Source organism: Hyla sarda, chromosome 10 (genome assembly GCF_029499605.1).
Source record: "Hyla sarda isolate aHylSar1 chromosome 10, aHylSar1.hap1, whole genome shotgun sequence".
Lineage (NCBI taxonomy): Eukaryota > Metazoa > Chordata > Amphibia > Anura > Hylidae > Hyla > Hyla sarda.
The window spans coordinates 113,852,890-113,879,681 of NC_079198.1; the positions used below are offsets into that span (position 1 = coordinate 113,852,890).

Consider the following 26,792-nt stretch of genomic DNA (forward strand, 5'->3'; position numbering starts at 1 on the left):
GTAAAGTGCTGCTGCTATCTCTAAGGAATTAGGATATATACGAGTTATACACCTCCCCTCCAGCTCTATCTGTATACTGCCACTGCTAGTTATACACCTTACCTCGAACTCTATTTCTATGGGATCAGGATATATAGCAGTTATACACCTCCAGCTTTATCTGTATACTGCTGCTGCTATCTCTATGGGATCAGGATATACAGTAGTTATACACCTCCCCTTTAGCTCTATCTGTATACTGCTGCTGCTATCTCTTTGGGATCAGCATATATAGTCCCCACCCCTCCCAAATCTGTATACTGCTGCTATTAAAGCCTATATCACAGCAAAATTGTGGGGGGAAAAAAAACGTTGTGGCACGGGGAATTCTTAGAAACCTGCTTAACATGCCGCTGCCGCTCTTCGGTCGGAGTTTTTGATTAATTACTGCTTTTCTAATGAGCGATTTAGTGCAGAGTATTACAGTATATTCACATCGCTCGCACATTCACTGCAAAAGAAGAAAATCAACAACCCCGAGGCCCAGATTAACTTAATGAGCAGGAAAACACAGCGCGCTGCTCGCCGAGGAATCGGATTATTATAGATGGCGCCAAAATAAAGGGAAACCGGAGAGAAATGATCGTCTAATGATCCCGGATCTGATTCATACAGGTCATTCCGTATCGCGTACCACCGTTCTGTCCCAACGAGACTCGAGCGGTGGAGCCTTTAGGAGGCCGGAGCAGCCATCTCATCTACAACTCCGGCAGATTCACGATTATTTCATGAGGGAAAAAAAAAGGAATATTTTACGCCCGACGTGTTTTGCTGAAACAGAGGCGTATGCGAGTTATTAGAAGGGATGGAGTGTTTCAGCAAGAGACTCCAATATAACACCATCATTCTGAAGGACTCAACCCTAAGCCAGTTTATATACTTTATCTGTGGGCTCCAAACTGAGGTGTTTCAAAACTACAACTCCCAGTATTCACGCTTGACGCGTTTTGCTAACACAGAAGCGGATGAGAATTATTAGAACAGATAAAATGTTTCAACAAGAAACTCCAAAATAATACCAACATTTTAAAGGGGAACTTCACCCTAAAACCAGTTTATGTACTAGAACAGTGGCTTTCGAACTGTGGACCTTTGGCTGTTACAAAACTACAACTCCCAGTATGCACGGCCGACGCGTTTTTTTGCCGAGACAGAAGCATATGAGAATTATTACGGATACAGTGTTTCAGCAAAAAAACTCCAGTATACCGGCAAACTTTTAAAGGGGAACTCCACCCCAAAGCCAGTTTATCTACTATAACAGTGGTCTCCAAACTGTGGACCTCCAGCTGTTGCAAAACTATACCACCCAGCATGCCCGAACAGCCGTTGGCAGCATGAGCCACGCAGTTTTGCTTATGGCTTGTACAGTGGAATTACACGTTTTTCATGGCGCTACCTCTGTATAAGAGACGCAGCTGAAAAGCCGCAACGCAAATCCGTGGCAATTCGTGGTAAAACTGCACTTCATCTGCTAGGTGTGAATGAATCCTTACAGCGAATGTCGTGAGGCCGTTTTGCCCACAGCTTATAGAGTTGAATTTAATGTTTTTTAATGGCACTTCATCTGTGTTAGGCTGGGTTCACTTAACGTTTTGGCCATACTGTTTTCAATCCGTTTTTTTAAAGAAACCCCTATGGCAAAAAAAACGGATGGAACAGTATGGGAAAAAGTAAACCGTATGCGTTTTTAAACTGTATACAGTTTTTACACACGTTTTTTAAAATGTTCATTTATGATGGGAGGGGTATTGGGTGGGGACTTTAGGATACAAATGCGCATGTGCAAAGTAAAAACCGTATACGGTTTCCCCTATGGAACCGTATACATGTGCGTTTCCCATTGACGTCCATGTTACAAAAAAAACGTATGCGGTTGCAGTACGGTTTTTAAACCGGAGGTGGTTTTGAGTACGGGAGAAAACCGTATTGCAAGCAAACCGTACGCAACCGGATGCATTCGATTTTCAATCATTTGTCTATGTATACGGTTTTCAATACGGTTCCATACGTTTTCAATGATGAAAACGTATACGGGAAACGTACTTGAAAAACGTGGTGTGAACCCACCCTTAGCCACGCAGCCTAAGAACTGCATAGCAAATCCGTGGCACCACAATTGCTACATGCAAATGGATCCTTACAGTGAATGTCATGATGCGTTTTTTTCCCCATGGCTTGTACGGTTGAATGACATGTGTTGCTTCATCTGTATAAACCACGCGGCCATGAGAACACATTTCACATCTGTGGCAATACCGCCAAACCGCACCTCAAATGCTACATCTAAATGGGGCCCCTAGGGTCTATTCAAATTGCGCCTGAAATGAAAGCCCAATACACTTCTATGGGATTCCGCACTCCCGTTGACACTTCAGAATTTCCACTTGCGGAATTCCGCTAGCGGAATTCCGCAAGTGGAAATTCTGAAGTGTCAACCGGAGTGCGGAATCCCATAGAAGTGTATTGGGCTTTCATTTCAGGCGCAATTTCGCTGGCGGAAATTCCACCATGTGAATAGACCCTTACAGCAAATTGTCACGGTTTGGTAATGAGTTTTTCCTTTTTAAGACCAATGGCTGTCCGGGCATGTTGGGAGTTGTAGTTTTGCAACACGTGCCGTTCCACAGTTTGGAGCCCTCCTTCATTGTCATGAAATCACTGCATTCATTTGGGGTCTTTGCAGCATCTCACTTTCCTTCTGCTGTAAATTCCAGGCTGCTCCTTGTGTCTGCAGAAGGGAAATCTCATTATATAAAGACATCACCAGAATCTTCTGCCGCGCTTCTTCCCCGGGTGATGTCGGCGCTGCACCCTGCCACCCTCCCCCCCCCCCCCCCCTGTCACCTTGTCCGCAGCAGACGGGATGTTTTCGTCAGATGAAGATCTCCTCATAAAATTATCCGCGGCTCAGTCACGGGGGCAAAAACGTTTCTCGCCATCTCCTGCTTCACTGGTTTTGATAAATGACTTTGATCGTTGGGCAGAATATGCGCCGACTCCGATACGGATTTACAGAAAACCTATCAGGAGACGGGGGGGAAATATCAAAAGTGGGAGGAAAAGGCGCGTTCGTGTGTAAAGCGGCGCTAATTAGCTCCTCACCGGGAGCCGCATTGACCTTAACCGCCTACTGCCCACAGGGCCTGGATAGTGTCACCCGCGTATCCGGGTAAAGTATGATCAAAGCCCCAGACATCCTTAGAAAGCTGCCGCACACCATATAATCTCACCGCGGGAGGCACAGGATTGCCTCATGTCTCATATCCTACTACTGCTGAAGAGGGCGTTGGTAGAATGATGGGGGTTATAGTTTTGATCATTCTTTTAATACTTTGAAAACATTAAAATATACATGAACCGCAGTCCTGGGAAAGCTGAGTTACAACCGGTATGGCCAACATTACAGCTTCAAGGGTTGTCACTAAACTTTAAGAATACAGTGACCCCTCGACTTATGATGGCCCCGACATATGATCATTTCAACATATGATGGCCTCTCAGAGCCCATCGTATGTTGAAGGCAGCATCGACATATGATGCTGCTGTGTGTCGGGGCCATCGTACAAACAGCTATCTGACGGCGCTGACAATTTCAGCAACTGACAGATAGTTGTTTAATGTGCCCCGTGTGCCCCGTTCTGCCTCCTGTTACTCACATGCTGTCCTGCTAACTCATACAGGCTTCCACTGTGAGCTCTGTGTAAGCCCCGCCCCTCCAGTGCAGCCATAGCCAATAGCCTGAAGCATCTTGCTGCAGACATCCAATGAGCTGCTGGCTGCCCTCCCCTTCCTTTCCTATAGAGCTGTAGTCGGCAGGATCGTAATGGAGGACATTCTGTTCCCCCTGAAGGTATTTAAAGAACTGTACAGTACTGTATGTGATGTCACACATCACATACAATACATATACACACTATACACCCCATTCATCAATGTTTCCCTATCAGTGTGCCTCCAGCTGTTGCAAAACTATAACTCTCAATGTCTGTACATGCATGCTGGGAGTTGTAGTTGTGCAACAGCTGGAGGCACCCTGGTTTGTTAAACACTCCCCATACACTCCACATACAATGGTCATCCCAGAACCAATTAGCAGTTTCCCATAGAGATATGTATTCAACATACAATGGTTCCGAGGCCCCAGAACCAATTATAATTTTTACATAGACATATGTAGTCGACATATGATGGTTTCAACATATGATGGTTCTCCTGGAACCAATTAATATCATATGTTGAGGGACCACTGTACTAAACATCAGCAGTGGATCGCTGCTTAAAGGGGTATTCCGGCCTAATACATCTTATCATCTATCCAAAGGATAGGAGATAAGATGTTTGATCGCAGAGGTCCCACCACTGGAACCCCCACGATCTGTGCAGCCCCCGGCATTCTGTGCCAGGCGCTGCCACCGAGACGTGACATCACTCCACGCCCCCCTCCATTCATGTCTATGGGAGGGGGCGTGATGGCCGTCACGCCCCCTCTCATAGACATGAATGGAGAGGGACGACGTGATCTCGCAAAGGAAGTTGCCTTGACGTCAAGTCTCGGAGGCAGCGCCCGGCACAGAATGTCGGGGACTGCACCGAGATCGAAGGGGTCCCAGGGGCGGGATCCCTGTGATCATTCATCTTGTGGCTAGGGGATAAGATGTATAAGGCCGGAATACCCCTTTAAAGGGGAACTCTAGGAAAGTACATATAAAAAAGACGGTCCTGGATATGTTCACTATGACTGATCCTGCCTGATATGCATGGCACCTGTGTCCCCTGTTGTCTTCTCTGGCTGCTTGATATTCTTTGTCATTCTTCCCTTCTCTTCAGCAGGAATACTACATCTCCCTACAGCCATTGCATCTCTGCTCTCATTGCGGACAAGCTCCCTCTCTAAGCGCAGCCCCACCCTCCTGCTCTGAGCAGCAGAGAGATACAGTGTGTGATTGGCTGAGGCCGCACACACCTCCCAGTTCTCAGCACTAAAGGAAGCATGACTCATTAGTGGAGGGCAGAACCCACATAGTCTGTGTCTCTCAGGATAGTGGGGGCTGCTTTCAGAGAGGGACTTGGACAGAAACACAGAAGATGGCTGGAAGACATATTTTTCTCACTCCCTGCATATAAGATTAGTTAAATAGAGAGGGAAAGGATGTGCTATGGGTTTAGTTCCCCGGAGTACTGTAACTGGGCCGATTTTTTTGAGCTTATTTCTTTATAAAACAGCACTACTCTTGCCCTCAGGTTGTGTGTGATATTACAGCTTAGATCCATTGAAGTGAATGGAGCCAAATTGTAGTATCATGCGCAACCTTGTTACAAGTGTGGGACTGTTTTGGGTAGAAATTAGCTTTGTTTTTCTATTTATGATGATCCCCTTATTAACAATAATAATAGTTATTATTATTATTATAAAATTCAAATTACTATCTGTCACGATCACAGCCTATCGGTCCAGCCAAGACGCTAGAGAGAGTGTAATGGTGCAAGGGTTAAGGCCACCGGACCTCTGGGTATCCACTACTAGTCCCAGCAAGTCTTAACCCTTAGATAAACATGTTTTCACCAGAGCTGCCTTCAGAAAGGTGAGCTCATATATTTAGAGATCAAAGACCACAGCTGATTAATTAAACATTTAATCTGATAAAAGGTATCACAGTGCTATATATATATATATATATATATATATATATATATATATATATACAGAAACAAATGACATACAGGTATAACAATATATAAAAGAGTTTAGTAAGACAAGTTCAGAAAACAAAAGATGAAGTTCTTACAGCATGATGATATAGCAGTCCATGAGAGTGAGTTCCAGCTGTTCTTAGGATGGTCTTGTCAGCTTGTTGCACAGCATTGAACACCCTGAGTCTAGGATTGTTAAATATTATATATCTGCCTTTTTGGAAGGGAGACTCCATTCCCCCCTCCCCTCTGATCCCACCAGGGGGGCATCTCTCTTCCTGGCCCCTTATCTGTTTGATTAAATAATGGAACCAGAGTGCATGACTTCAAAAAAAGCCTTTGACTTCAAAGGAGATGTAAACAAACAGCCAGACCCCCAATAAAATGCAATACACAAACCCACAGTCTGAATGACCTCTCACCCCTGTCTTGGATAATCCATCACACACAGTTATAATTTATAATACACATGTATGTTTCTATAATCAGGCCTTGGGCCTGACACTATCTCTGGGAAAGCTGGTTGACAACTGATATGTCTAGTATTTCTACTCCTACATTTGTTGCCACCCAGCTTTCCCATGTCCTAAATTCCATATTTGTCAGGTAGTGCATAGATAAGCAAGTTTGCCATTCTGGTGCTTGAGAAAGCTGGATGATAACCCCTGTATGATATCAATGGCCGCTTTATTGGTTGTCACACAGCTTTCCTATCTGCTGAATCTGCTGTCATATGTGTCAAGTTGTGAAGAACTACATACTGTTCTACTATTCCATAGACAGACGAGCATGTCAATTCTAGCATCTGAGAAAGCTGGGTGACTGCCCCTGTGGGAGCTACAACGGCAGCCCGATTGGTTCCCACCCAGCTTTCCCAGAAGGTTCTAAGGCAGTGTTTCCCAATCAGGGTGCCTCCAGCTGTTGCAAAACTACAATTCCCAGCATGCCCGGACAGCCAACGTCTGTCCGGGCATGCTGGGAGTTGTAGTTTTGCAACAGCTGGAGGCACCCTGGTTGGGAAACACTGCTCTAAGGAAACGATTATTCCCAGCCTGCGGCTCTATAGCTGTTGTAAAATTGCAACCCCCATCATGCCCTGAAGGGCTTCAGCGCATCCCAAAAGTGCATCCTGTTTCCCAACCTGTGGTTCTTCAGCTGTTGCACAACTACAACCCCCATCATGCCCTGACAGCCAGTTATTTCCCAACACGTGGCTTCGGCTTATCAGGGCATGCTGAGAGTTGTAGTTTCACAACATGTTGCTTCGCCTTATCAGGGCATGCTGAGAGTTGTAGTTTCACAACACGTGGCTTTGGCTTATCAGGGCATGCTGAGAGTTGTAGTTTCACAACACGTGGCTTTGACTTATCAGGGCATGCTGAGAGTTGTAGTTTCACAACACCTGGAGAGCCACATGTTTGGATAACGCTACTCTAGATACATCTTGCACGTGAAGATTGCGGTGGCTAATGGCTTCTCTGTCTCTGCGCTACGTTTTTTTTTAGATGCGATCCATCACGCTCCGTTATGTGACCATCTGGGAACAATTAACCTATTTCTAAATAAGCAGAAAACGGGAAAATCACCTGTTTAATGAGTTGCAGGATAAATTAATATTTTAAGAATAGAATGCGAGAGCGAAGGAGATGTGAAATACGGCACAACAAGGCGCAGTCATTACGGCCTCAAGCTGCTCGCACGCTTATTTTCCCACATAATTATTACCATTTAGCTGCTGCGGTTGTTTCCCAGAGGATCATGGGAATAATCCATAATCATGCAGCCTGGATGGTGCAGGTCAGATAATGAACACTTGCCCCCCCCCCAGCTCCCCTATATCAGCATCGTGACTAATGTCTCACGTTTCTCTCTAATGATAATGAATATGACCCAGATATCTGATACCGATACAGGTTTATCTGTAGATAGAAAATGTCTAGAAAGCACAGGCAGCAAGGTAATGAGGGTGGGACATCGCTTCTCGGCCTTTTGGCTAAGATCAAGTGTAGAATGTGTTCTTATCAGGCACTGATAGGAATGGATGGTACATGGAGGAGCAGGGGTACCGGGGCGTTCCGGGGCTGGTGCCACAAAACCGGCTCAACGGCTGCCCTGATGTGACCTGTTTCCTCCCGGTCTCGCCATGAGATAGAGGGGTGTAGAGCCGAGGTACTTTTGTGCCTCGGGGAGTGGTGACCCTGAGGTGCCGAAACTCACTGGGTGTTGTAGCTCACTGGGTGAACGCACGGCACCATTACTCTTCACCTTTGGCACTCTCCCTTGGTATCCCGGCCTTCTGCACGTTTGCACTTTTTCTTGCACTTTGGGTGATAGAGAGCACTTGCCTTGGCTCTTAAAAATATAAACTAAAGAGTGAACGCACTGCACCATATACTCCATCTTTGGCACTCACCCTTAGTATCCCAGTCTTCTGGCTAGGATCAAGGACATTTTTATAGATCTGGCCGGATGACCGGGCAGTATATCTGCACTCATCCACTGTGCCACTTTTACATGTTTTATTTTCTACACAGGATTTGTCAGGGTGCGGTAGCCCTTCTGGGTGTCCCTTCTGGGGTCCAGGGGAGGTGTGTGTGGCCATTTGATTCCTCACCTCCTTGCAACCCCTTGGGCATCTTGACTTCAGTCGAGATGCCATCAGTATACGGGTCCTTGGCTGATACCTTGGTTAAAGGGGTACTCCGCAGCCCTGCTTCCGGAGCTCGGATCCCCAGCGTCCGGAAGTTTATTGTTCCGAACGCTGTGTGCGGCCTTCCGTGTTCAGGGCCGACCCTCATGACATCACGCCCGCCCCCTCGTGACGTCACGCCCGCCCCCTCAACGAAAGTCTATGGGAAGGGGGCGAGACGACCCCTTCCCATAGACTTTCGTTGAGGGGGCAGTCGTGACGTCACGAGGGGCGGCCCTGAACACGGAAGGCCACATACAGCGTTCGGAACAATAAACTTCCGGACGCTGGGCAGTGGAGCTCCCGAAGCAGGGCAGCGGAGTACCCCTTTAATGCCTAAGTAGAAGCCAGGTGCATTTGTGGCCCCTTAGTAGCTTCGGCGAAAAGGGGCATCGAACCTGGATCCTTGCAGGTGCCTTTTGGCCTGGAGTACCCCTTTAAAGGGATAAAGAAGTGACCCCTGCCTGAGACTCCTGAACAGAGAACTGATCACTGGATTTCAGAGTCACAGGGCTGATGTCCATGCAGAGAAGATCTGACTGTTCTCAGGCAGTGGGGTCTAATACAGGGGCCGCTGAGTATATACATGGATAAAGCACGGTGTCATGTACAGGGACTGCACAGTAACTGCCGCATTTAGACTGGGACACTATGACATAAACCAATGTCGTCACAAACAAGGGAGGGAGCGGTATGTATGATATGCAGATGTAGCAGAGCCGGGTTGTTCATTGCGCACAGCTCCTGGTGATACGGTAATTTCTTCTCCTCTGGCGTCACGTAGGATTGTACATTATATAACAGGTGGTGTCTCGGAATTGCCGCCTTCATTGTGAAAGTTTCCTTCTCTTCAAGTACAGGAAGGCGTTACCTCTGCCGTGATCCTCAGCGATCGAACGCCTTGTTCTGTTCCTTAATGTAATGATCTTGGAGGATAGACGGGTACTTAGTGTATTTTCATGTGACGGTAAATGAAGGCTCTGAGTGTATGGAATGAATAGACGAATGGAGTGCGGACGGATTATGCTTAGTGCAAGGATTTAGCACCAGCGGCGCCACCATTAGGGTGGGTTGGCAATGTTCTAGCAGCTCGCTACGACCACCACAGGCGCAGACACTGCTCAGGTAATGTTCACAATTAACTCACGGCAGATTGGATTAGACGCTACATACAATGGGAACGTTCCCTCCGTCCCCGCAGCTGAATCTCACTCCCAAAAAACGTTCCCTTTTGATTGCAATTTGAGTAATTCAAGAGGAACGTTCTTAATTCTGCTCCATGTTAATGGGAAATTACAATTCTACACAGTGAAGAACTCTTCCTCACACCGGCTAAGAACGCACTTGAGACGCGAACTCCGGAAAGGCCGAGATATTAACCATAATGGCGGCACAGAAAGTCCCCCTATTATGCTTCATATTTCATCACCGTTTTACCTTTACAGCTTTTATAAATCCATTTAGGCTACGTTCACACTTTGAAAGTGGCTCTGATACAAACAGACATTCAAGGGGTTATCCAGGAAAAAACTTTTTTTATATATCGACTGGCTCCACAAAGTTAAACAGATTTGTAAATTACTTCTATTAAAAAAATCTTAATCCTTTCAGTACTTATGAGCTTCTGAAGTTAAAGTTGTTCTTTTCTGTCTAAGTGCTCTCTGATGACACGTGTCTCGGGAAACGCCCAGTTTAGAAGAGGTTTGCTATGGGGATTTGCTTATAAACTGGGTGTTTCCCGAGACACGTGTCATCAGAGAGCACTTAGACAGAAAAGAACAACTTTAACTTCAGAAGCTCATAAGTACTGAAAGGATTAGGATTTTTTTATAGAATTAATTTACAAATCTGTTTAACTTTCTGGAGCCAGTTGATATATATAAAAAGTTTTTTCCTGAATAACCCCTTTAAGGGCTCTTTTGACCGCCCTTAAAGGGTTACAAATCTGTTTAACTTTATGGCACCAGTTGATTTAAAAAAAAGTTTTCCACCGGAGTACCCTGCTGCTCAGCTTTTGGAACAAAGTGTTCCGAACGCTGGAGCCGGTGTCGGGAGCTTGTGACGTCATAGCCCTGCCCCCTCATGATTTCACGCCCAGCCCCCTCAATGCAAGTCTATGGGAGGGGGCGTGACAGCGTCACACCCCCTCCCATAGACTTGCATCGAGGGGGCGGGGCCATGACATCACAAGCTGCCGGCTACAGCGTTCGGAACAGTTTGGGGTATGTGAGTACCAGGACCCAGGAAAGGCAACTGCTATAGTTGTAGACTAGTTCTGCCATCTAGTGATTAAACCACATCATTACATCTGCGGATTAGTGCCTATGCCAGTGTTTCCAAATCAGGGTGCCTCCAGCTGTTGCGATACTACAACCCCTAACGGCTGTCCGGGCATGTTGGGCATTGTAGTTTTGCAACAGCTAAAGGCTCCCTGGTTTGGAAACACTGGCCAATTCTCTGAGTCTCTACCTAGTATTCCTAGTTCTTTGGCTGTCGTCTTGTCATATTGTTCAGCTCTACTGTAATTCCTGGGGGTATGTGACTAGCTATAGTTAAAGGGGTATTCCAGGAAAAAACTTTTTTTTATATATCAACTGGTTCCAGAAAGTTAAACAGATTTGTAAATTACTTCTATTACATTTTTTTTAATCCTTTCAGTACTTATGAGCTTCTGAAGTTAAGGTTGTTCTTTTCTGTCTAAGTCCACTCTGATGACACCTGTCTCGGGAACCGCCCAGTTTAGAAGCAAATCCCCATAACAAACCTCTTCTAAACTGGGCGGTTCCCGAGACAGGTGTCATCAGAGATTACTTAGACAGAAAAGAACAACCTAAACTTCAGAAGGTCATAAGTACTGAAAGGATTAAGATTTTTTTTAATAGAAGTAATTTACAAATCTGTTTAACTTTCTGGAGCCAGTTGATATATATATAAAAAAAAAAGTTTTTTTCTGGATAACCCCTTTAAGACCCAGGAAAGGCAACTGCTATAGGTGAAGACTAGTGCTGCCATCTAGTGATCAACTGGCGTCATTACATGTGTTAGTGAGTAAATGGGAACATTCTTTACATTCAGAGCTGTGATGTAACCTTGACAGCAAGCAGATATTTTTCCCAAAGGTGAGGAATTTAAAGGAATACTCCACTGGAAACCATTTTATTTTTAATCTTATTTTTCTAATCAAGTGGTGCCAGAAAGTTAAACAGATTTGTAAATTACTTCTATTTAAAAATCTTAATCCTTCCAGTACTTATCAGCTGCTGTATAATACAGAGAAAGTTCTTTTCTTTTTGAATTTCTTTTTTGACTGACCACAGTGCTCTCTGCTGACACCTCTGTCCATTTTAGGAACAACTTGCTACTACTCTGGAAAGTAGAGGTGTCAGCAGAGAGCACTGTGGTCAGTCAGAAAGCAAATTCAAAAAGAAAAGAACTTCCTCTGTAGTATACAGCAGCTGAGAAGTACTGGAAGGATTAAGATTTTTTAATAGAAGTCATTTGCAAATCTGTTTAATTTTCTGGCACCACTTGATGTAAAAAAAAAAAAAAAAAAAAAAAAAATTATGTTTTCCAGCGGAGTACCCCTTTAAACTTTACACAATATGGATCAGGTGAGCAGTATATTCCTACGCTTCATCATGTCTCTGCTTTGTTCTGACACCATTGCCCTACTGTAAGTCCTGGGGTTATGTGAGTAGCTATAGTTAGTACCCAGGAAAGGCAAATGCTATCTAGGTAAAGACTAGTGCTGCCATCTAGTGATCAACTGGCGTCATTACATGTGTTAATAAGTAAATGGGAACATTCTTTATATTCTGAGCTGTAATATAACCTTGACAGCAAGCAGAGATTTTGCCAGGTGAGCAGTATATTCCACCGCTCCATCATGTCTCCGCTTTGCCCCGGCGCCATTGCTTCTTTTTTCCCAGTAATGTGATATCTCCTCGGGAGACGTCGTACATCACAAGCCGGCGCGGCGCTCGCAGCTTCTGACATTCGCACCTTCCTGCCCTACGCGTTTCACTTTGATTACAGTTCAGTCAGGAGGATGAGATTCATCAAAGTGCCGTACGTATAGGAAGATTCTGCTTCTTAAGGCTACATCTTGGAAATCAAATAATCCGCCAGCACCAAGGGATTAGGACGCAGATGATTCCTCCTGCACATACGTTCTAAAACAAACGCTAGAGGCAGAAAGAGACGAGAAGCGGCGGCGGGTGCGGGGGTCGCCCTTAATGTCTATACCTCTAAATCCGTGTTTCCCAACCAGGGTGCCTCCAGCTGTTGCAAAACTACAACTCCCAGTATGCCCGGACAGCCGAAGGCTGTCCGGGCATGCTGGGAGTTGTAGTTTTGCAACAGCTGGAGGCACCCTGGTTGGGAAACACTGCTCTAAATACACAGAACTGTGATGTACAAGGTATAAAGAGAAGGAAGATTCAGTGGGGGGGATTTTTGGTCTTCTCTTAGAGGCTATTTCATTTTTAGGGACATGGGCAGTCAGTGGGCAGAAAATCTGCAGCAAAATACACATGTCAACATACCGTAAAGGGGTTATCCAGGATTAGAAAAACAGAGCTGATTTCTTAAAGGGTACCTCTCATCAAAAAAACTTTTGATTTATTATAGATTAATGTATGCAGAATAACTTTACAATTGCATGTTATTAAAAAATATGCTTCTTTCTATTTAATTTTCCACTTTGAAGAAATGACCACTAGGGGTCTCCCTACCAGTCCTGGCAGCAAGCATTTCAGACTCATGCTGGAGTCCTAAACACTACGAGCTGCCAGTCTGCTTTGTTCACAAAGGAGAACACTCAGAGCTGCCAGCCTGCTTTGTTCACAGCCTGTTTGGCTGTGAACAAAGCAGGCTGGCAGCTCTGAGTGTTTAGGACTCCAGCATGAGTCAGAAATGCTTGCTGACAGGACTGATCGGGAAAAATACAATAGAAAGAAGCATATTTTTCATTAACATGCTATTGGAAAGTTATTCAACATTCATTAATCTAAAATATATCAAAAGTCTATTTGATGAGAGGTACCCTATAAGAAAACAGCACCTCACCTGTTGTTGGGTTGTGTGTGGTATTACAACTTGGCTCTACGCACTTCAATGGAACTGAGCTGTAATACCACAGACAACCTGAGCAGAGGTGTGGCACTGTTTCTTTTTTTTTTTTTTATCTGCTGTTTTTCTTATCCTGGATAACTCCTTTAAAATGAATTACCCTAATTTCTTCCAAAAACAGTCCAACACCTTTCCTCAGGTTAGGTGTGGTATTGTAGCTCAATTTCATTAAAGGGGTACTCCCGTGGAAAACTTTTTTTTTTTTTTTTTTAATCAACTGGTGCCAGAAAGTTAAACAAATTTGTAAATTACTTCTATTAAAAAAAATCTTAATCCTTCCAGTCCTTATTAGCTGCTGAATACTACAGAGGAAATGGTTTTCTTTTTGGAACACAGAGCTCTCTGCTGACATCATGACCACAGTGCTCTCTACTGACATCGCTGTCCATTTTAAGAACTGTCAAGAGAAGGAGAAAATCCCCATAGCAAACATATGCTGCTCTGGACAGTTCCTAAAATGGACAACAGAGGACAGCAGTGAGCACTGTGGTCATGACATCAGAGGAAATGCATTTCTTTTTTGGATTTCTCTTTAGTATACAGCTCCTAAAAAGTACTGGAAGGATTAAGATTTTTTTAATAGAAGTGATTTACAAATCTGTTTAACTTTCTGGCACCAGTTGATTTAAAAAAAGAAGTTTTCCACGGGAGTACCCCATTAAAGGGGTACTCAGCTGAAAAATATCTGATCGCCTATCCAAAGCATAGGGGATAAGATGTCTGATCGCGGGGGGTCCCCAGCTCTCTTGTGGCAACCCAATCATCCCTACATGGAGGGAACTCCGCTCTGTGACGGATGACTGGCGACTACGGCAGCCACACCCCATCCCGTAGGCATGAATGGAGGGGGCGTGGCATGGCGTCACGAACGCGGAAGCTCCAAGTTTCCGTGTTCTGGATGCCGCTGCTGCCGGCCCCGTGAACGCTGGGGTACCCAGCGGCGGGACTCCCGTGATCAGACATCTTAACATAAGATGTTTTCGGCGGAGTACCCCTTTAAAGTGAATCGAGCCAAGTTGTAATACCCCAGACAACCTGAGGACTGGTGTTACGCTGATTTATATATTTTTTTTTAAATAAATTAGCTATATTTTTCTATTCCTAGATAACACCTTTAATTTCAATGAGGTTGAAGTGCAATACCATTCACAACCATTGGACAGGTGTGGTGCTGTTTTTGAAGAAAGCCTCCATGTTTTTCTAATCGTATACACCCATATAGAGGATATTTCTTCTGCACGCACACTTCTTACAGTGAACCAGTTACCTGAGCGCCTCCTCGGCTTTCCGCAGCGCACACTTGCTGTTCTGAGCTCACAGCGGTTCTCTCTGTATTGGAAAGTTTCCTCTATGTGCATTTCCCATCCACTTGTATAATTATTTTGCTCCAGGGGGGATTAGATCCTTTCAGGTAATTGCTTATTGTGTGACTGTGGGGGCCGTCAGCTCGAGCGTACAGCCCTGACTGTGTGGCACAGTGTGGGTGAGGCTGGCATGCAGAGAGCAGGCATGGAGCTGGTACAGAGGAGCACCGGCCCAGCACCGGGCTCTATGATTGGCCCCAACCTGGTCAGCCCACCTCCTCCGCTCCTGGACCAAGCCTCCCCTCCCTCTCCGGTGCCAGCGTGAGTCTAATGAAAAACAGCAGATGTTCTGTTCCCTTTCAATTTACTCAATACATTAGCCTCATGCAAATCATATTTCATATCCAGCTGCGAGCGGCAAACACTGGGACTGAGCACAGTCTGGGGTCTGCATGAGAGATTCCGGCAATAATCCCTCATTGAGTCCGTCCAGCGCTGCTCAAGATGTTGTAGTCTGGAAGATGGGACGTAGAGGACGGAGAAGGATGTGACGCGTGTGTAACGCATATTAGGCAGAATCACTCATGTACGTAATAAGTGCAGATGGTGGCAGACATACACAACCCCCAGCCTCTTATCACACTGACGTGCCCTGGCATACTTTGTATTCATCAGAAATCACCAGATAAATAAGCACCTGACTTTGGTGGATTTCCAGGAAGTGTCACCTTAGGGACAATTCAAAGCAGTGCATTTATCATATAACCCCTGACTGCAGTTATATTAAAACCAAAGTAATAGAAGTTGGCTACTTCCTCAGTGCACTACACATCCCAGCAATCTTTGTATCACTTTCACATGTTTAGCCACATGTCACTTTTTAGGTTGAGAATGGGTGAAATATGTCTTTGTGATTGATAGCCGGGAAGAACTGAGAACGGGAGGACCAGGTGACATGAAAAGCAGCCCCATAGGAGCAGAATATGGATGACGAGAAGTAGCTACATATACCAAGAAACAAATCTGGCCCATGTTACTTTGGCAGTGAAGGGTTAGATGAGTGCAGAGAGGGGATAGAGAGGACTGTGCAGCTGTAACTGTAGGGCCCCACCATTCTCTCTATGATCATAGAAATGAATGCAGGGAGGGGATAAAGAGGACTGTACATCTGTAACTGTATGGTCACACAGTTCTCTCTATGATCATAGAGATGAGTGCAGAGAGGGGATAGAGAGGACTGTGCAGCTGTAACTGTAGGGCCACACCGTTCTCTCTATGAGCATGGATATGAATGCAGGGTGGGGATAGAGATGGCAGTACAGCTGTAACTGAATGGTCATACAGTTCTCTCTATGATCATAAATGTGAGTGCAGGGAGAGGACAGAGAAAACTGTGCAGTCGTAACTGTAGGGCCACACAGTCCTCTCTATGATTCTAGAGACTGTTGAGACCCAATTAGCTCCTAGCAGGCTATAACTACCCCTCCCCCTTATTACAATAATTAATTAAATAATATCTGACACAACAACAATTCAACTTTTTTATGGGTGGGGATCGGCCACAGCTTTATTTATAAAATTACTTATATAAATAACAATTTAACTGTAACAAAGACACCGATTGGCTTCTTGCCAACCCGAGAGGTGCTGCCACACTGTCCTGTGTGGAGGTCTACCCCGGGTTGACCCCGCTTTCACCGTCTTCTTACCGCCAAGCTGTGACTTACAATAAACAGAGATACAAAAAAGGGAGGGAGGGAGGGCAAAACTCCGGGTCCTGGGCAGATTGAGGGGGGAAGGGAGGCACCACAGCTATAAATACCCTGGGGAGGGCCCCTGAAAGCCCGGGAAACTATTAAACCCCTGATTGGTGCACTCCTTCCCCCCCACCCATGGGACATACCACTATAGTTATCAACAAGTTTTTACAGGCGGGGGAGGGGGCTAAAAACCTTGCCTGTATATTTCTTAACCCCTTAACTGCTCACCAGTCAGGGGGCAAGCTAGTTATGCACAGCTTGCCCCTCCAGATGAATGTTGGGAGGGGGTAGAGAGAGGACTGGACAGCCATAACTCTATGGTCACACAGTTCTCTCTATGATAGAGATTAGTGCAGAGAGGGGATAGAGAGGTCTGTGCAGCTGTAACTGTATGGCCACACACACTCTCGATGGTCATAGCATTGAATTCGGGTAGGGGATAGAGATGACTGTACAGCTGTAGCTGAATTGCAACACAGTGCTCTCAATAATCAAAGAGGTGAGTGCTGGGAGGGTGTAGAAAGGACTGTGAAGCTGTAACTGTATGGCCACATTGTTCTCTCTATGATCATAGAGATGAGTTCAGAGAGGGGATAGAGAGGACTGTACAGCTGTAACTTTATGGCCACATGGTTCTCTCTATGATCATAGAGATAAGGGCAGGGAGGGGATAGAGAGGACTGTACAGCTGTAACTGTATGGCCACATGGTTCTCTCTATGATCATAGAGATAAGGGCAGGGAGGGGGTAGAGAGGACTGTGCATCTGTAACTGTATGGCCACATGGTTCTCTCTATGATCATAGAGATAAGGGCAGGGAGGGGGTAGAGAGGACTGTGCATCTGTAATTGTAATTGATTGTAATTAAAAGGAGCCACAAAACAGGTAATATGGATGGCAACAAATAGTTTCTTATCTCTAGAAAGTGATCTGGCCCATATTACATAGGTCTTTAGCTATCTGGCAATGAGCTGGGTGCAGAGATTGGGCAGAGGTGGCTCCTAAAGGAGTCAAATAAATTTAGGCAAAAAAAACTATTCAATATTTAAATTCGGAAAAAAGAAATAACCTATTGACATAAAATCCTTTTATTTGTTGAGGAAAGATCTAAAAATATTTCCAATTTGTGTCTAAAATAAATTATTCATTATGTTCAGTGGCCATGGAACTGGTTTGGCCCCGGGCCAGTCTCTTTTCCTTGCCCACCTCTTGGCCTGTTCCTGAGCCACACAGAACATTGACCTGCGGCTCCATGATATGGCCACGACCTGCAGAAGCTCCAAAATCCTGTGCTGCTCCTTTAATGATATTCAGCCTGAGAGCGCGAATATAAGCCGGACCCTGGGGATGACACCTGTCAGCATCGCCCGGGAGCCTGGATCCTGCATGTCTTATTCATGATGATCTGTTCTCATATAGCGGACGGACCCTGTAATGTCTGTCTTCACTTTCCTTCTGAAGTAGGAAAATCCCTATAAAATATCAATCATAAAATATAAACTTGTCCTACTATTTATGTTTCTGCGAGTTCTGCATAACACCTAATATGGCTGCCATTATAGGGGGTCGCACCAGCTCTCCTAGATAAGTGTGGTGTCGGTAATGTACAATTAACCTTTTTGTGGGGCAATACACCACCTAAGGTTGAGGCAGCTTCTCCTGGGCCAGGCACAGGGCAATAAGTTCTCTGACGCAAGGTTACGGAAAAACTGACTTTACTGAGGCAGGATAGATGATAAAATCCGTTACAGCTCAGATTTGTATAAAGGGAGGTGCAGGATGAACCTTGGAAACATATCAACTTGCTGGGACTTATAGTTCATTGTGCTGTATATGACTGACTTGCTGCATGACAACCCATGCTTGACTTTAGTGACTTGACTGACTTGAATTGAATCCCAGGCTTGACATTTACCTGGGTGCTGGGGTTATGACTTAGCAGATACGTGGTTGTAGGATTAGACTCGAGGCCTCCTCAGATCACCTCACAGACTCACTTCAGACTTTCTCCATACTGTACCTCCGCATTAACTCTCTCTTCTCCTGAACTGAACTCTGAATTCCTATCACACTATATAAGGGGCAGATATGGAGCATTCCCATTGGGAAGATAAGTCACATGGTTCACCTCATACATACTCCCCTAACGACCAAGTTTCTAAGAACAGGCATTAAAGCAACAGGTACACAGAGAATTACAATACATTAGCCGTAGCATAATATGGAGGTATATAGAGTCCTGAGTAGTGTGGGCCCAAGATGGACACTGAAGGCAACATCTGACACACAGGATGGGCAGGATGCTATATTCTGTACTGGGTCACCACATAAACGCATTTGTCATTCAGGACCAGGGTGTAACTAAAGGCTCAAGGGCCATTGTTTAGCTTGGGGCCCCTCAATTTCTTTTCATTATCAATGTTTCTCTCTATGATCATAGAGATGAGTGCAGGGATGGGATAGAGATGACTGTACAGCTGTATGGCCACACAGTTCTCTCTATGGTCATAGAAATGAGTGCAGAAAGAGGGTATAGAGGACTGACCAGCTGTAACTATATGGCCTCACTGTTCTCTCTGTGATCATAGAGATAATGGCAGGGAGGGGAAAGAGAGGACTGTGCAGCTGTAACTGTAGAGCCATACAGTTCTCTCTATGATCATAGAAGTGAGTTCAGGGAGGAGATAGAGAGGACTGTTCAGCTGTAATTGTATGGTTACACAATTCTCTCTGTTATCATAGAGATGAGTGCAGGGAGGGGACAGAGAGGACTGTGCAGCTGTAACTGTAGAGCCATACAGTTCTCTCTATGATCATAGAAGTGAGTTCAGGGAGGAGATAGAGAGGACTGTTCAGCTGTAATTGTATGGTTACACAATTCTCTCTGTTATCATAGAGAGTGTCACGATGCCGGCTGGCAGGAGGTGGATCCTCTGTGCCAGAGAGGGATTGGCGTGGACCGTGCTAGTGGACCGGTTCTAAGTCACTACTGGTGTTCACCAGAGCCCGCCGCAAAGCGGGATGGTCTTGCTGCGGCGGTAGTGACCAGGTCGCATCCACTAGCAACGGCTCAACCTCTCTGACTGCTGAAGATAGGCGCGGTACAAGGGAGTAGACAAAAGCAAGGTCGGACGTAGCAGAAGGTCGGGGCAGGCAGCAAGGATCGTAGTCAATAAGGCAATAGCAGGAGGTCAAGTACACAGTATGGACAAACACAGTAACGCTTTCACTACGCTCTAAGGCAACAAGATCCGGCAGGGGAGTGCAGGGGCAGTGATCAGATATAGTCTGGGAGCAGGTGGAAGCCAATTAAGCTAATTGGGCCAGGCACCAATCATTGGTGCACTGGCCCTTTAAGTCTCAGGGAGCTGGCGCGCGCGCGCCCTAGAGAGCGGAGCCGCGCGCGCCAGCACATGACAGCAGGGGACCGGGACGGGTAAGTGACCTGGGATGCGATTCGCGAGCGGGCGCGTCCCGCTGTGCGAATCGCATCCCCGACGGCCATGACAGTGCAGCGCTCCCGGTCAGCGGGACCGACCGGGGCGCTGCGGAGAGAGAGACGCCGTAAGCGCTCCGGGGAGGAGCGGGGACCCGGAGCGCTAGGCGTAACAGTACCCCCCCCCCCCCCTTAGGTCTCCCCTTCTCTTTGTCTGGTAACTGCCTCCCCTGGGATGAGGACACCGGGAAAGAATGGAGGGTTTCCTCAACGGCAGGCAGTACAGCAGGAGTGGGAATGGGGAGGGAGGGCAGAGGGTGAAGCTTGGCACGGGGCAGTGTGACACCAGGACGGGGGCCATGAGGAGGCACCGAGGCTTGCCTGACTGGACTGGGAGGGGGGGAGAGGCACTTCTTATGGCAGGCAGAGTCCATAAAGACCTTAGGGAGACCGGATACAGGGGGAACCACAGGGTCACGGCAGGGAGTACTGGGAACCGGTTTAAGGCAGTCCTTGAAACAAGAGGTACCCCAGCTCTTGATCTCCCCTGTGGACCAATCCAGGGTTGGGGAATGGTGTTGAAGCCAGGGTAGTCCAAGGAGAATTTCGAAAGTGCAATTGGAGAGGACCAAAAACTAAATTTTTTCGTGATGAGGTCCGATGCACATTAGGAGGGGCTCCGTGCGGTAACGCACGGTGCAATCCAACCTGACTCCGTTGACCGCGGAAATGTAGAGTGGCTTGACGAGACGGGTCACCGGGATGCGGAATTTATTCACCAAGGAATCCCGAATAAAATTCCCAGAGGCACCAGAGTCCAGGCAGGCCACGGCTGAGAGGGAGGAGTTGGCTGAAGGAGAAATCCGCACGGGCACCGTGAGACGTGGAGAAGCCGACTTTGAATCAAGAGACGCCACACCCACGAGAGCTGGGTGCGAGCGTGCATTTCCCAGACGTGGAGGACGGATAGGGCAATCCACCAAGAAATGTTCGGTACTGGCACAGTACAGACAAAGATTTTCTTCCCTACGGCGATTCCTCTCCTCCTGGGTCAGGCGAGACCGATCCACTTGCATGGCCTCCTCGGCGGGAGGCCTAGGCGTAGATTGCAACGGAGACTGTGGGAGAGGTGCCCAGAGATCTAAGTCTTTTTCCTGGCGGAGCTCTTGATGTCTCTCAGAAAAACGCATGTCAATGCGAGTGGCTAGATGAATGAGTTCATGCAGGTTAGCAGGAATTTCTCGTGCGGCCAGAACATCTTTAATGTTGCTGGATAGGCCTTTTTTAAAGGTCGCGCAGAGGGCCTCATTATTCCAGGATAGTTCAGAAGCAAGAGTACGGAATTGTATGGCGTACTCGCCAACGGAAGAATTACCCTGGACCAGGTTCAGCAGGGCAGTCTCAGCAGAAGAGGCTCGGGCAGGTTCCTCAAAGACACTTCGAATTTCCGAGAAGGAGTGTACAGAGGCAGTGACGGGGTCATCGCGGTCCCAGAGCGGTGTGGCCCATGACAGGGCTTTCCCAGACAGAAGACTGACTACGAAAGCCACCTTAGACCTTTCAGTAGGAAACTGGTCCGACATCATCTCCAAGTGCAGGGAACATTGTGAAAGAAAGCCACGGCAAAACTTAGAGTCCCCATCAAATTTGTCCGGCAGGGACAAGCGGAGGCGAGGAGTGGCCACTCGCTGCGGAAGAGGTGCAGGAGCTGGCGGAGGAGAAGGTTGTTGCTGCTGTAGCTGTGACTGAAATTGCTGTAGCTGAGACTGAAGCTGCTGTAGCTGCGACTGAAGTTGCTGAGTCATGGTGGTCAAGTACGACAGCTGGTGATCTTGTTGGGCGATCTGTCGAGCTTGCTGGGCGACCAGCGTAGTGAGGTCAGAGGCAACTGGCAGGGGAACCTCAGCGGGATCCATGGCCGGATCTACTGTCACGATGCCGGCTGGCAGGAGGTGGATCCTCTGTGCCAGAGAGGGATTGGCGTGGACCGTGCTAGTGGACCGGTTCTAAGTCACTACTGGTGTTCACCAGAGCCCGCCGCAAAGCGGGATGGTCTTGCTGCGGCGGTAGTGACCAGGTCGTATCCACTAGCAACGGCTCAACCTCTCTGACTGCTGAAGATAGGCGCGGTACAAGGGAGTAGACAAAAGCAAGGTCGGACGTAGCAGAAGGTCGGGGCAGGCAGCAAGAATCGTAGTCAATAAGGCAATAGCAGGAGGTCAAGTACACAGTATGGACAAACACAGTAACGCTTTCACTAGGCTCTAAGGCAACAAGATCCGGCAGGGGAGTGCAGGGGCAGTGATCAGATATAGTCTGGGAGCAGGTGGAAGCCAATTAAGCTAATTGGGCCAGGCACCAATCATTGGTGCACTGGCCCTTTAAGTCTCAGGGAGCTGGCGCGCGCGCGCCCTAGAGAGCGGAGCCGCGCGCGCCAGCACATGACAGCAGGGGACCGAGACGGGTAAGTGACCTGGGATGCGATTCGCGAGCGGGCGCGTCCCGCTGTGCGAATCGCATCCCCGACGGCCATGACAGTGCAGCGCTCCCGGTCAGCGGGACCGACCGGGGCGCTGCGGAGAGAGAGACGCCGTAAGCGCTCCGGGGAGGAGCGGGGACCCGGAGCGCTAGGCGTAACAGAGAGGAGTGCAGGGAGGGGACAGAGAGGACGGTGCAGCTATAACTGTAGAGCCATACAGTTCTCTCTATGATCATAGAAGTGAGTTCAGGGAGGAGATAGAGAGGAATGTTCAGCTGTAATTGTATGGTTACACAATTCTCTCTGTTATCATAGAGATGAGTGCAGGGAGGCGACAGAGAGGACTGTGCAGCTGTAACTGTCTGGCCACATTGTTCTTTCTATGGGATGAGTAATTCAGGAGTCAGGATCAGTGTGATGAAGCAGAACCTGTGGCACCCTGGCTTAAAACCTCAGTTGTAACTGTGACTTTTGCCATCACCATAGATGCACCAGTGTCTAGGAAAGCTGGGTGATAACCCCTGTTGCAGCTGTTATGATGGCCATATTTTCTTTTTCTGTATTTCAGAGTGATGAGGCCTCTAGGAATTGTGCATATAGCTGTATAGACAGATACCTGTGTGATCCCCTCTTCACTATCCTCCATCCACATCAGTCCTAAAGGCATCAGTCGTGACTTTCTGATCATTGGAGACCTGTCATACTCTTCTCTTGGGTCCTGACATCTCCTCCAGCTTCTCTACTGCTAGAATTCTATTGACCGATAATCCCCTCACTTATAAATAAATATCTATCGTTCCGCCGGGTGATGCTGAGTATAAAATCTCTCATAAATTTCCTGAACGTTTCGTTTCCTTCCTGAATTCGCAGTTTATTTTCATTGCACTTTTTACGGTGAGTGTATTTGGTATTCATAGACACATAAGGTGCAGCCGCTGCTGGTCATGCTTATCCACCATTGTGCAATAATTCAGCTGTCACATCACTCTTCACACTGGTGGCTGCAGGGTCGGGGGCAGTGTGCTCTCTATGAACACATCAGACACGCTGTGCATCCTCATGGTTTCCATATTTTCATCATAAGCTGCTCAGATGTCACATTCATACTAATAATCTCATAGCCAGAATGACCACCAGACTGGAGGAGACTTGGGTCTGGCAGTGACCACTGGAAGGAGGAGACAGGTGTCTGGCAGGGACCACCCGACTGGAGAAGACTGGTGTCTGGTAGTGACCGCTGGACTGTAGAAGACAGGTGGCTGGTAGTGCCCATGACTGGAGAAGACTGGTGCATGGTAGTGACCTCTGGACTGGAGGAAATTCGTGTCTGGTAGTGACCACCGGACTGGAGAAGACTGGTGCATGGTAGTGACCACTGGACTGGAGAAGACTGGTGGCTGGTAGTGCACACGACTGGAGGAGACTGGTGCATGGTAGTGACCTCTGGACTGGAGGAAATTCGTGTCTGGTAGTGACCACCGGACTGGAGAAGACTGGTGCATGGTAGTGAACACCTGATTAGAGAAGACTGGTGCATGGTAGTGACCACCTGACTGGAGAAGACTGGTGTCTGGTAGCGACCACTGGACTGGAGAAGACTGTTGCATGGTAGTGACCACCTGACTCGAGAAGACTGGTGTCTGGTAGTGACCACTGGACTGGAGAAGACTGGTGCATGGTAGTGACCACCTGACTGGAGAAGACTGGTGTCTGGTAGCGACCACTGGACTGGAGAAGACTGGTGTCTGGTAGTGCCCATGACTGGAGAAGACTGGTGCATGGTAGTGACCACTGGACTGGAGGAAAGTCGTGTCTGGTAGTGACCACCGGACTGGAGAAGATTGGTGTGTGGTAGCGACCACCGGACTGAAGAAGACTGGTGTTTGGTAGTGACCACCGGACTGGAGGACACTGGTGTCTGGTAGTGACCACTGGACTGGAGGACACTGGTGTCTGGAAGTGACCACCAGACTGGAGAAGACTGGTGTTCGATACTGCCATTATACCTTGTCTGGAAAAGCTGAGTGACAACCAATTTGCCTGCCATTATACAAAGTCTGAAAAAGCTGGGTGACAACCAGTTTGCCTGCCATTATAACTAGTCTGGAAAAGTTGAATGGCAGACAATATGGCCGCCATTACTCCTAGTCCAGAAAAACTGGGTGACAATGGCTGCTATGAATCCTAACACTGGAAGATAGTTTAGCCCTCTAAAAGTATTGCTTGTTGTTTCTGGGAAAGCTGTGTGACAATTTTCAGAGCAATGAACTGCAGTTTTAGCTGAGGATGCACTGGTGCAAGAGCATGTATCTCTACTTGTAACTAGGTAGATTTGCCAATAAGGTGTTTGGGAAAGCCGGATAAGAACCAAGTGGGAACTGCCATACTAAAACCCTTAATGACAGCTGCATGTATGGTTCTGGGAAAGCTGAGTGACGACGGATGTAGTCATCACGCTGTGAGTTAAATCATTGTCTCTCGGTGAGATGAGGAATAAGAGGTAATTTTCCACCTTTAGCGGCGTCCCCTGTGTTACCAGCGTTGTGATTATCTCTACAAATGAAGTTCTTTACAGCCCGGGGGCAGATGGGATTTAACACAGAGAATGTGCAGACAATGGCGGCAGCGCAGGAGGGGACGCGCAGATCTGGTGCGCACACACATCGCCGTCCTGGATTTACCTTTTCGATCAGCAAAATCCTTAATATGTGGACTTCAGCTTTCAGCACATGACAAATCTCGGGCCAGAGACACTGACTGGGTCGGAGTGATTAAAACGGCGGCTGGCAGGGCCCGGCACTTGATGAATGTTTTCTGTAATGCTGGTACCATCTCTATCACCGCGCTCAACCGAAGACATCCATCTTAGTCTACAGAGGACTCGGCTAATATCATCTGAAGATACCCCCCCCCCCCCCCCTCGCCCTAAACCACAAACCTGAGAGGAGGGGCTGTCACTGCTCTCCAATCAATACTGGACAGAAATAGCCCAGATTCTACCTGACGCCTCGCCATACGTAGAGAGTGCGCACCTGATCCTGAGCATCAATAATCTCTGCTCCCTGTAAACCAGTGGTCTCAAACTGTGGCCCTCCAGATGTTGCTAAACTTCAACTCCCGGCATGCCCGGACAACCAACTTGTGTAACAAAGCAGAATTACCTGTGGAAAGCTGAATGACCCCTGGGCGGGGGCGGGGGGGGGGGACGTAACGGTGTCAGGACCATCTAGCTTCTCCTGAACTGACATTGCATCTTGCAGTTGGAGATAAACTGTTGTGTCACATGTCTGACAGAAGGTGGGGCTGTCTATTTCCAAGGGCAAACAACAGGATTTTAAAGGCACGTGCTGGATATAAAGGGAGTAAAGCGGGCCATACACAAAATTAGCTTTTTATTTATCTCTCTCGGAATGCCGCCATCCTACATCCAGGGGACAGAGGAGCCTAGAGAAGGAGGACAGAGAAGCATGAAGGAGGGGACAGAGGAGCCTAGAGAAGGGACGTAGGAGTTTTGAGAAGGACAGAGTACATACACCCTTACATACACACACATACATACATACATCTGCTTGATGTAGGAGAGAAGGAAAGGCGCCTGGCAGACTCCTCTGTCCTTCCTCCAGGCCTATCTGTCCTCCATTCAGACAAGTCTGTCCTTCTCAAAACTCCTACGTCCCTTCTCTAGGCTCCTCTGTCCCCTCCTTCATGCTTCTCTGTCCTCCTTCTCTAGGCTCCTCTGTCCCCTCCTCCAGACTCCTTTGTCTTCTTCGGTCCTCTGTCCCCTCCTCCAGACTCCTCTGTCTTCTTCGGTCCTCTGTCCCCTCCTTCATGCTCATCTGTCCCCTCCTTCATACTTCTGTCCCCTCCTCCAGGCTCCAATGTCCCCTCCTCTAGGCTCCCGTCCCCCTGAAGACTCCCTTGTCCACTCCTCCATCCAGGTTCCTCTGGTCCCTCCTCCAGGTTCCTCTGTTCCCTCCTCCAAGCTCCCAAATCCCCTCCTCCAGGCTCCGCTGTCCCCTCCTCCAGGCTTCCAAATCCCCTCCTCCAGACTTCTCTTCTCTGTCCTTTCCTCTAGGTTCCTCTGTCCCTTCCTCCAGACCCCTCTGTCTCCTCCTCCAGATCCCTCTGTCTCCTCCTCCAGACCCCTCTGTCTCCTCCTCCAGACCCCTCTGTCCCCTCCTCCAGACCCCTCTGTCTCCTCCTCCAGATCCCTCTGTCTCCTCCTCCAGATCCCTCTGTCTCCTCCTCCAGACCCCTCTGT

The 26,792-nt window shown here is 47.5% G+C and overlaps 1 protein-coding gene and 1 pseudogene across 3 annotated transcripts in view; both read left to right on the plus strand.

Annotated features, from left to right (window-relative positions):
* The window catches only part of KIRREL3 (kirre like nephrin family adhesion molecule 3), an 882,952-nt gene that overhangs the window by 668,120 nt on the left and 188,040 nt on the right, over nt 1-26,792 (plus strand). The gene's annotated exons all lie outside the window — the stretch shown is intronic.
* On the plus strand, nt 7,707-7,834 carry LOC130294791 (U2 spliceosomal RNA; annotated as a pseudogene).